The sequence below is a fragment of the Pyxicephalus adspersus genome, chromosome 4 (genome assembly GCF_032062135.1).
Source record: "Pyxicephalus adspersus chromosome 4, UCB_Pads_2.0, whole genome shotgun sequence".
Taxonomy (NCBI): domain Eukaryota; kingdom Metazoa; phylum Chordata; class Amphibia; order Anura; family Pyxicephalidae; genus Pyxicephalus; species Pyxicephalus adspersus.
In genome coordinates this window covers 33,254,791-33,263,449 of record NC_092861.1, presented here as the reverse complement: position 1 = coordinate 33,263,449, position 8,659 = coordinate 33,254,791, and the positions used below count along the sequence as shown (strand labels likewise).

Below are 8,659 nucleotides of genomic sequence, written 5' to 3'. Positions count from 1 at the left end.
GATTGGTTAGAGTGGGGGGTCGTCTTATACGCCCAGTCGCCTTATACACCGGAAAATACGGTAGTTATTTTTTCCTGTTGGTTGAATTGAATGGGCTATGTGAGTGTGTACGTAGAATTTCTAAACCTTTCGGCTAAAATGCTTACTAGAGATTCAACTTCCATGACTATAAAAGACCATCTATGATAGACCTCACCTTAAACAGACACATTTTTCTGTGCATATTGGTTCTTCTGCCTGCATTGGAGAATAGATCTCAGAAGGAAGAATTCAGCTGTATTCAAGAGCTGTATGGCGAACAGCCAGCAGTAGCAACAGGTACAGGGCGAGAAAAACTGGGTCAAAGTAAGAGTCAAGACAAAGAATGTAATTTAGCACCCTTTAGTGCAGAAAAAGACAAAGTCCCACAGTACTACAGGTTCATCCAATTACTATAAGACCTTTGAAAACAGCCCTAGTCAAAACCTGTACGGAGGAATCTTAGAGACAGTTTGACTCTAGGAAAAGCACTTTCATAATGTCCTGCTGATTAGCTGCATAACAAGTCCTACCTAAGCTGTGGGATGATAAACATATTTCTATTGAACTCATATTGAGGCATGGATCATGGATGGAGGTAACTCATAATAGTCAGCACAGTCAGAACTGATCAGCCCACAAGAAGTATTTTTTTTTAAATGATAACAAAGTGACTTTTAATAGTATATATAATAAACCAAAAGAGACTAAATAGAAGTCAACTTTTAGGGTTCACATTCCCTTTAAAATCCATACTGCTTGCCTAGGGACTAAAAAAAACGAAACTAAATCAGTAAAATCTTTTATATTTGGAGATGCATCCTCAACTTTTGATACATTTTTTTAAGTATCTAAACCTGGAAAACTCCTTTCAATGTGGTAAAAAAGTTACTGTTTTCCTTCAATGTTTGGATAGTGTCGGTCACCTTGCTGGTAATGACCTTTTCTTGGATTACTGTTGTGGTTGCATACTAATATTCTTTATAGTTGTTTATTGGCTCTTCTTTTCATCAGTAAATGTTTCTGGTAACAGCAGACATTGGAATTTATATTCCATGAGCTGGGGTTATAAAGTAAAATACTGTAGTGTGCTAATAGAGTTTTAAGTAAATAATGTTCATCCTCTAGGTCAGAGATTCTTATATCATTCAGACTTACTATGGCTGGAATGTGTCTGAACTTCTGGCTGCTTTTATGGGCCTCCTATTTGCCCAATGGGTAAATATTGGGTAAAAATGAAAAATAGTATTTATGCAATCTTCAAAATTGTGAGATCCTTAAAAAATAAGTTTTTTTAAATGAAATAAGTTTCACAACTGAAATGTTGGGACTCTGAAAGCTAAACACTGAGCAGCTATAATTCAGCGGTCAGCATCCTGACAGCGGGAAGTAAGAGCAACAAAAATCTTCTCCTGGCACCGGGACCTCTGTCTCCTCCAAGACTTGAAAGAAGCCAAAAAGTCACAGATCCTTTCTGATGTTGTTTGTGGCAATAAAAAAGGTTAATTTAGAATACAGTGCCAAATCTAAGCACACTTTACAACTAAGTATGAGATGCTTGACATCATAGGCACTATTTCTGTAAGACCTGGCAGGTATGGGTCACAGAGACAAATCAAGGCTGTGCTCTCTAAAGTGAATACTATAATATTTACAAACATTTGGATATAATCAATGTTCTCTATTTTGCCAAATTTACTGTAGATTTTAAAGAGTTTTGCGGTGAACCCGAGGGGGCATATATTAAAACTAAAAATTAAATCAAGCAATAGCTCAGGTAACAAGTCACATTTATTATTATTATTATTATTATTATTATTATTAATAAACAGGATTTATATAGCGCCAACATAATATGCAGCACTGTATATTAAATATGGGTTGCAAAAGACAGACAGATACAAACAGTGATACAGGAGGAGGAGAGGATCCTGCCCCGAAAAGCTTACAATCTAGGAGGTGGGGGAAGTAACACACAGTAGGCGTGGGACAAGAGCTGTAGAGGGATTTAAAGGCAAAGCACAAGGACTTGAAATTGATGCTCAGGTGAAATGGAGGCCAAGGAGAACTACAAAGAGAGGCAGCAGAAGCGGAGTGGTGGGAAGAATGGATGAGTCTGGCTGCATAATAGTTCTGCGTTCATAATAGATTATAGAGGAGAGAGTCGGATTAGTGGATAACCTGGGAGGAGGTTACAGTAGTCCAGACGAGAGATGATAAGAGCATGTACAAGGAGTTTGGTGGTCTCAGGGGACAGGTAGGGGCGGATTTTGGAAATGTTGTGTAGATGAAAGCGACAGGACCTGGAAATGTTCTGAATTTGGGGGGTAAATGAGAGAGCAGAAATGAAGGTGAGGGCAAGACAACGTGCCTGAAGGGAGGGACAAATGACGGTGTTGTTAACAGTTAGATAAATGTTTGGATTTGGAATATGAGGGGGTTAAGATGATGAGTTCTGTTTTATCCAGGTTGAGTTTCAGGACATCCATGATGATATGGCAGCATGAGACCTCATCCAGGACTGAGGGAGACAGGTCAGGGATGGACAGATAGATTTGAGTGTCATCAGCATATAGATGGTAAAGGAGGATATGAGACTACCAAGAGAGGAGATGTACAGAGAAAAGAGAACCAGTCCAAGGACTGACCCTTGGGGAACACCAACAGGGTGGTGAGTGGGGGAGGAGGAGTTATCATTGAAAGAAACTTGAGAAGGAGGAAGGAAAAGTTGCCTTGTGATTTAGCTGTCACGTTTTTATATTAGAAGAACTATGCAACATAAGGACTAGTATAATCCCTGTAATTTAGCACAGACAATTGTGAAATGCTCTACAACCTATCTATATCTTTGAGACATAGGCACTGACTACCTCCAAGCATGAGTTTCAATTACAGCATCCTTTTTGGAGATCTTGCTTGTAAAATGTGTACACAGCAATCCGGAACACATAGAAATCCTTCCTTTGATGACTACCGGAGTCATGATTGTTGATTTAATGTGAGATATTGTAAAGAGAACAACAGAACAAAGAAAATGTACAAACGAATTGTATGCAGATAATAAATACAACATAATAAATGTGCTTGTTTCTTGTTATCCCCATCAGCTATCTGTTTGATGAATAGAACTGCTAACTGGCAGTAACATTTTGCATGAAGTTAGAATTCTTATACTAAACCATATAAATCATTTCAACTTAAAGTGACATTACCTCAAATTGGTAGAGAATGAGGGCTGAGAGATGCAGCCCCAATACAATGCAATAAACACGTTGACCTGTTCTACAAGGTTCTTGACTTAGTACACCTGTGGGGTTACAATGCACGTGTTACACATCTTCATGTGTGTAAAGTATGGTAATGTTAACTGGTTTTGTTCGCATGATTGCTCTGCAGCACATAATAGGAAAAATTATAGATTTTATGAGCCACGGAGAAACATTGAAGGACCCATTAAAGACTGTTACAATGTATAGTACCTCACAAACAATGCATTTTGTGAACCATGTCATTCCTTGCCAGCCCCTGGTATAAATAAATATATATATATATATTATATATTAATAATATTGGTATTATTATTATGTATAGAAGCACTAAGTGAACATGGTAGCACTAGAAGCCAGTTACATGTGCATACACATGTGCTAAGAAGAAATATGCTTACAGAATGAGAATTCAAAGTGGGCAGGGGATGACGTACCAGTATACTGCTGCTCTTATTGTCAAATTACTCTATCCTTGAAATAGAAGATCTAATGCTCATGCCAAGAACTAACACCCTGAGCAGTGTTGTTGGCATGTACTCCATTGCTGTTCTGTATTAGACATCTCCTATTAGACAACTCCTGTTACCAGAATGTTTCCTATTTCAGATCACTGCTTCCTGGTTTTAATTCAATACAGTACTATCTTTTGGGATCAGGACCCAAATGTAGCTTTTGGCTAACATATAAATATATCACAAGCTTAGCTATAAAATACAGTGTCCATACTGTGTGGGAAATACAAAAGGCCCCTACTGGTTTCTGACATTCTTACAAGAAAATAGATTGTAGAGGAGAGAGTCGGGTTAGTGGAATACCAGAGAGGAGGAGGTTACAGTAGTCCAGACGAGAGATGATAAGAGCGTGTACAAGGAGTTTGGTGGTCTCTGGGGACAGGTAGGGGCCGATTTTGGAGATGTTGCGTAGATGAAAGTGACAGGACCTGGAAATGTTCTGAATACGGGGGGTAAATGAGGGCAGAAATGAAGGTGAGGGCAAGACAACAGGCCTGAAGGGAGGGACAAATGACGGTGTTGTTAACAGTTAGATATATGTTTGGATTTGGAATATGAGGGGGGGATGGTGATGAGTTCTGTTTTATCCAGGTTGAGTTTCAGGAATCGGTCAGACATCCATGATGATATGGCAGCATGAGACCTTATTCAGGACCGAGGGAAACAGGTCAGGGATGGATAGATAGATTTGAGTGTCATTAGCATATAGATGGTAAAGGAGGATATGAGACTACCTGATATGAGAGAGGAGGTGTACAGAGAAAAGAGAACCAGTCCAAGGACTGACCCTTGGGGAACACCAACAGGGTGGAGAGTGGGGGAGGAGGAGTTACCATTGAAAGAAACTTGAGAAGGAGGAAGGAAAAGTTGCCTTGTGATTTAGCTGTCACGTTTTTATATTAGAAGAACTATGCAACATAAGGACTAGTATAATCCCTGTAATTTAGCACAGACAATTGTGAAATGCTCCACGACCTATCTATATCTTTGAGACATAGGCACTGACTACCTCCAAGCATGAGTTTCAAATACAGCATCCTTTTTGGAGATCTTGCTATTGTCGTGTTGCTGAACAACAGCTGCAGGTAAAATGTGTACACAGCAATCCGGAACACATAGAAATCCTTCCTTTGATGACTACCGGAGTCATGATTGTTGATTTAATGTGAGATATTGGAAAGAGAACAACGGTACAAGGAAAATGTACAAAAAGAATTGTATGCAGATAATAAATACAACATAATAAATGTGCTTGTTTGATGAATATAACTGCTAACTGGCAGTGACATATTGCATGAAGTTAGATTTCTTATACTAAACCATATAAATCATTTCAACTTTACAGTCACATTACCTCAAATTGGTAGAGAATGAGGGATGAGAGATGCAGCTCCAATGCAATGCAATGAACACATTCACCTGTTCTACAAGGTTCTGGACTTAGTACACCTGTAGGGTTACAATGCACCTGTTACACATCTACATGTGTGTAAAGTATGGTACTTTTAACTGGTTTTGTTCGCATGATTGCTCTGCAGCACAAATTAGGAAAAAATATTGATTTTATGAGCCACGGAGAAACATTGAAGGACCCATTAAAGACTGTTACAATGTATAGTACCTCAGAAACAATGCATTTTGTGAACCAGGTCATTCTTTGCCAGCCCCTGGTATATATATATATATACCATATTTTTCGGACCATAAGACGCACTTTTTTCCCCCCAGAAGTGGGGGGAAAAAGTCCCTGCGTCTTATGGTCCAAATGTAGCCTCTGTGCCCGTATCCTCCCCAGCCGCTGTCAAAAATACGGTATATTTATTTTTATATATATATATATATATATATATATATATGTATATTAATATTATTGGTATTATTATTATTATGTAGAAGAACTAAGTGAACATGGTAGCACTAGAAACAAGTTACATGTGCATACGCATGTGCTAAGAAGAAATATGCTTACAGAATGAGAATTCAAAGTGGGCAGGGGATGACTTACCAGTACACTGCTGCTCTTATTGTCAAATTACTCTTTCCTTGAAATAGAAGATCTAATGCTCATGCCAAGAACTAACACCCTGAGCAGTGTTGTTGGCATATACTTCATTGCTGTTCTGTATTAGACATCTCCTATTAGACAACTCCTGTTACCAGAGTGTTTCCTATTTCAGATCACTGCTTCCTGGTTTTAATTCAATACAGTACTATCTTTTGGGATCAGGACCCAAATGTAGCTTTTGGCTAACATATATAAGCATTCATGGTTCAGAGGTGAACTAATGGCCATTTCAAGTTCTGTGCATATGTTAAATAATACAATTAAAAATCTGTAATAAATAAAAGATAAATAAAACATACATATGACTGTGAAAAACCAAAATGTTTCCATGTTGTCCACTCTCCAAGAATCTGCTTTTTAATGCGTATAGAGGTTTGTGTGTAGGGATGTTTACATCAGATTTTATTTTGCTTTACTCTTTGCAAGTTTTCTTGCAGAACATTGCTTTTAGGGTTCAATTGTATACCTTTCTGTCACCTTCTAGGTACTCTTTTGAGAAGGTTTCAAGTGTTGGGAATGGGGGATAGGAACTGTATTCACTGACTACAAATCAACAAAAAACTTACTTTAAAAACAAAGAAAGACAGAAATGAATAGAACAGCAAATAAAATGATTGCTCAAAGTAGTTTCCTAACTGACTCCAATCTCTCCCCATGCAGTTTGCTACCTTTCCTGATTCTTACACTATAGCTGCTTTCAGTACGCTGACATTATGGATGCCCTGTCCCCTCACCATTCTCTTTTTATAGTTAGGGTGCTGGGATAACCCAATTAACCATGCTGGCCATAGTTCAATGGACATACGGTGCATCATGGCAAATCTGCACATTAATTGGCTGCCACTACAAATCTAAAACCTATAGGATCCACCTAGGACCCATGATTGCAGTGAGCCAAATCTTCATTCTAGTGAACAGGTCTTTAAATTATAGTTGTTGTGCATTACGCAGAACATATTTCCTGGAAATGTTCTTTAATTCTATCCCAATAATTTGACAAAAACATGCTGCTTAGTAAGAACATTTTGTAGCTTTACAATAATGGGCTACATGCACTGCTGAACCCTATAGCCTGGACTGCTTTGCTAAGCAAATACTCTTTGAAATCAGCCTAGCAGGAGTCACCAATCTTTTTTCTTCATCATATAATTCATTTTGATTGTGTCCAGAAGGTTTCTGTGTTTGAGCAACTGTGCTAGGAACACTTGTCAGCACAGTTTTTGCTGCACTGTTCCATTTTTATTTATTGCCCAGGTTATCATTGTAAATCTCCTTTGCTTACATTTAGTAGCTTGTTGAAGGTCCTGTTTTTAGATTGGCTATATCTTTCTTGGTGTTAGCTTTTATTGGCATTAACCCCTGGAACCAGAATTTGAATTAATATAGTAGAAAACAAAATGTTTATTCCCATTTATTTATTTCCCTCTTTCTTATAAAAGTGTACTTTCTATAGACTCTATTTATAAAGCAGCGAATCTCATGGAAACCTTCCCTGTTGGGTAATAATTTACTGCAAACATGTAGACCTGGGAGATTCTCTACCAGGGAATGTTTTTATGAATGTCAAACTCACTGCTTTGTTAACCGACCCCCAAATGTACTATTGTGTGAACCGTTTGTGGTAGTTAGTCTACTGCTATTAAAGTTTTATAACCTAGTAAATGTATTTAACTAGTTGAAAAAACTGAATCCCTAGGCAAAAATTAGTATAATGGGTAATGTATAGTGAGTGCCAGGCAGTTAACTATACTTTTTACATTCTTATATCTATGCCTAGCCTAACTTTCATCCATATTACACATGTGACATCAACTAAAGCAAGTCATTTGATAGACCTAGGGTGAATAGGATGATTTTATCATTGTCAATGCCAGTTGCACAGTGTATATGACAGGAATATGTATATGTCAACTAGTGTTTTTTTTTGTAAATATAGTGATACAGCTATTTTTCTAAAACCTTCTTCATGTCAATTTTTTGGGCAGTTCCTCGGAAGGCTCATTTTATTTACACACAGTGTTATTTTATAAAGTAAGATGGCCAACAAATCATGTTTTTTGTTAATTGGATAGAGTACAGGTTGGGAACTGAAGACAAATCAGTGTCAGATCATTTAGGTAGTGAAGGGGTTACCAGGATTGCTTTTCAACCTCTATGTACATCTGTGTAGCAGAGCAGTGGTTGATCTAGGAATATTTTGCAGTTCTTCAGACTGATGTGTTTAGAAAAAGAAAAAGTTTTCCATGGCTCTGGCAGTAAAAGGGGATTAAGAAGAAATATTTTCTGTCCTCTCAGAGTAAAATGTTTAAAAGTGTCACCGGCAGATAAAATACTAATTATGAGCCTGCCTTGTAGAGAAATCACAGTTAGTTTTCTGCCACAGTTTAGGAAGTCACATTCTCACCTTTTGTAAACACAACCTGCAATGCAGTCCGTTCTATTGCTATCCATGTGTACTAGTTAGTCACACTTCTGGACACAGTAGATGACCCAGCTGTAAACTTCAGCTCTCAGCCACTTACATTATATAGAACTCGACCATTTATATCAGAACAAATTGGGCTTTGGACTTTAGCTGTGACTATGGAGTCTGCTAAGAGTAAACTCTTTTTTTTGGTTAACAGAGTTATTTTCCTTTAAAAGGGTTATTGTCAAACCAGTTCTGGTGTCTCTGATGTGCTATATATGAGTTACATTTTTATTACTTTTTGGAGAGATTGAGAAATGGTTATATTGTCTGTCAGATTTGTATTGCTGTTGGTGTCCTCTCATGATGAGTAATGAGAAATCTCTCT

At 37.7% G+C, this 8,659-nt stretch overlaps 1 protein-coding gene across 1 annotated transcript in view; it reads left to right on the top strand.

The window, feature by feature from the left end:
- Positions 1-8,659, top strand: part of NGEF (neuronal guanine nucleotide exchange factor) — a 102,098-nt gene that overhangs the window by 30,687 nt on the left and 62,752 nt on the right. The window lies entirely within an intron of this gene.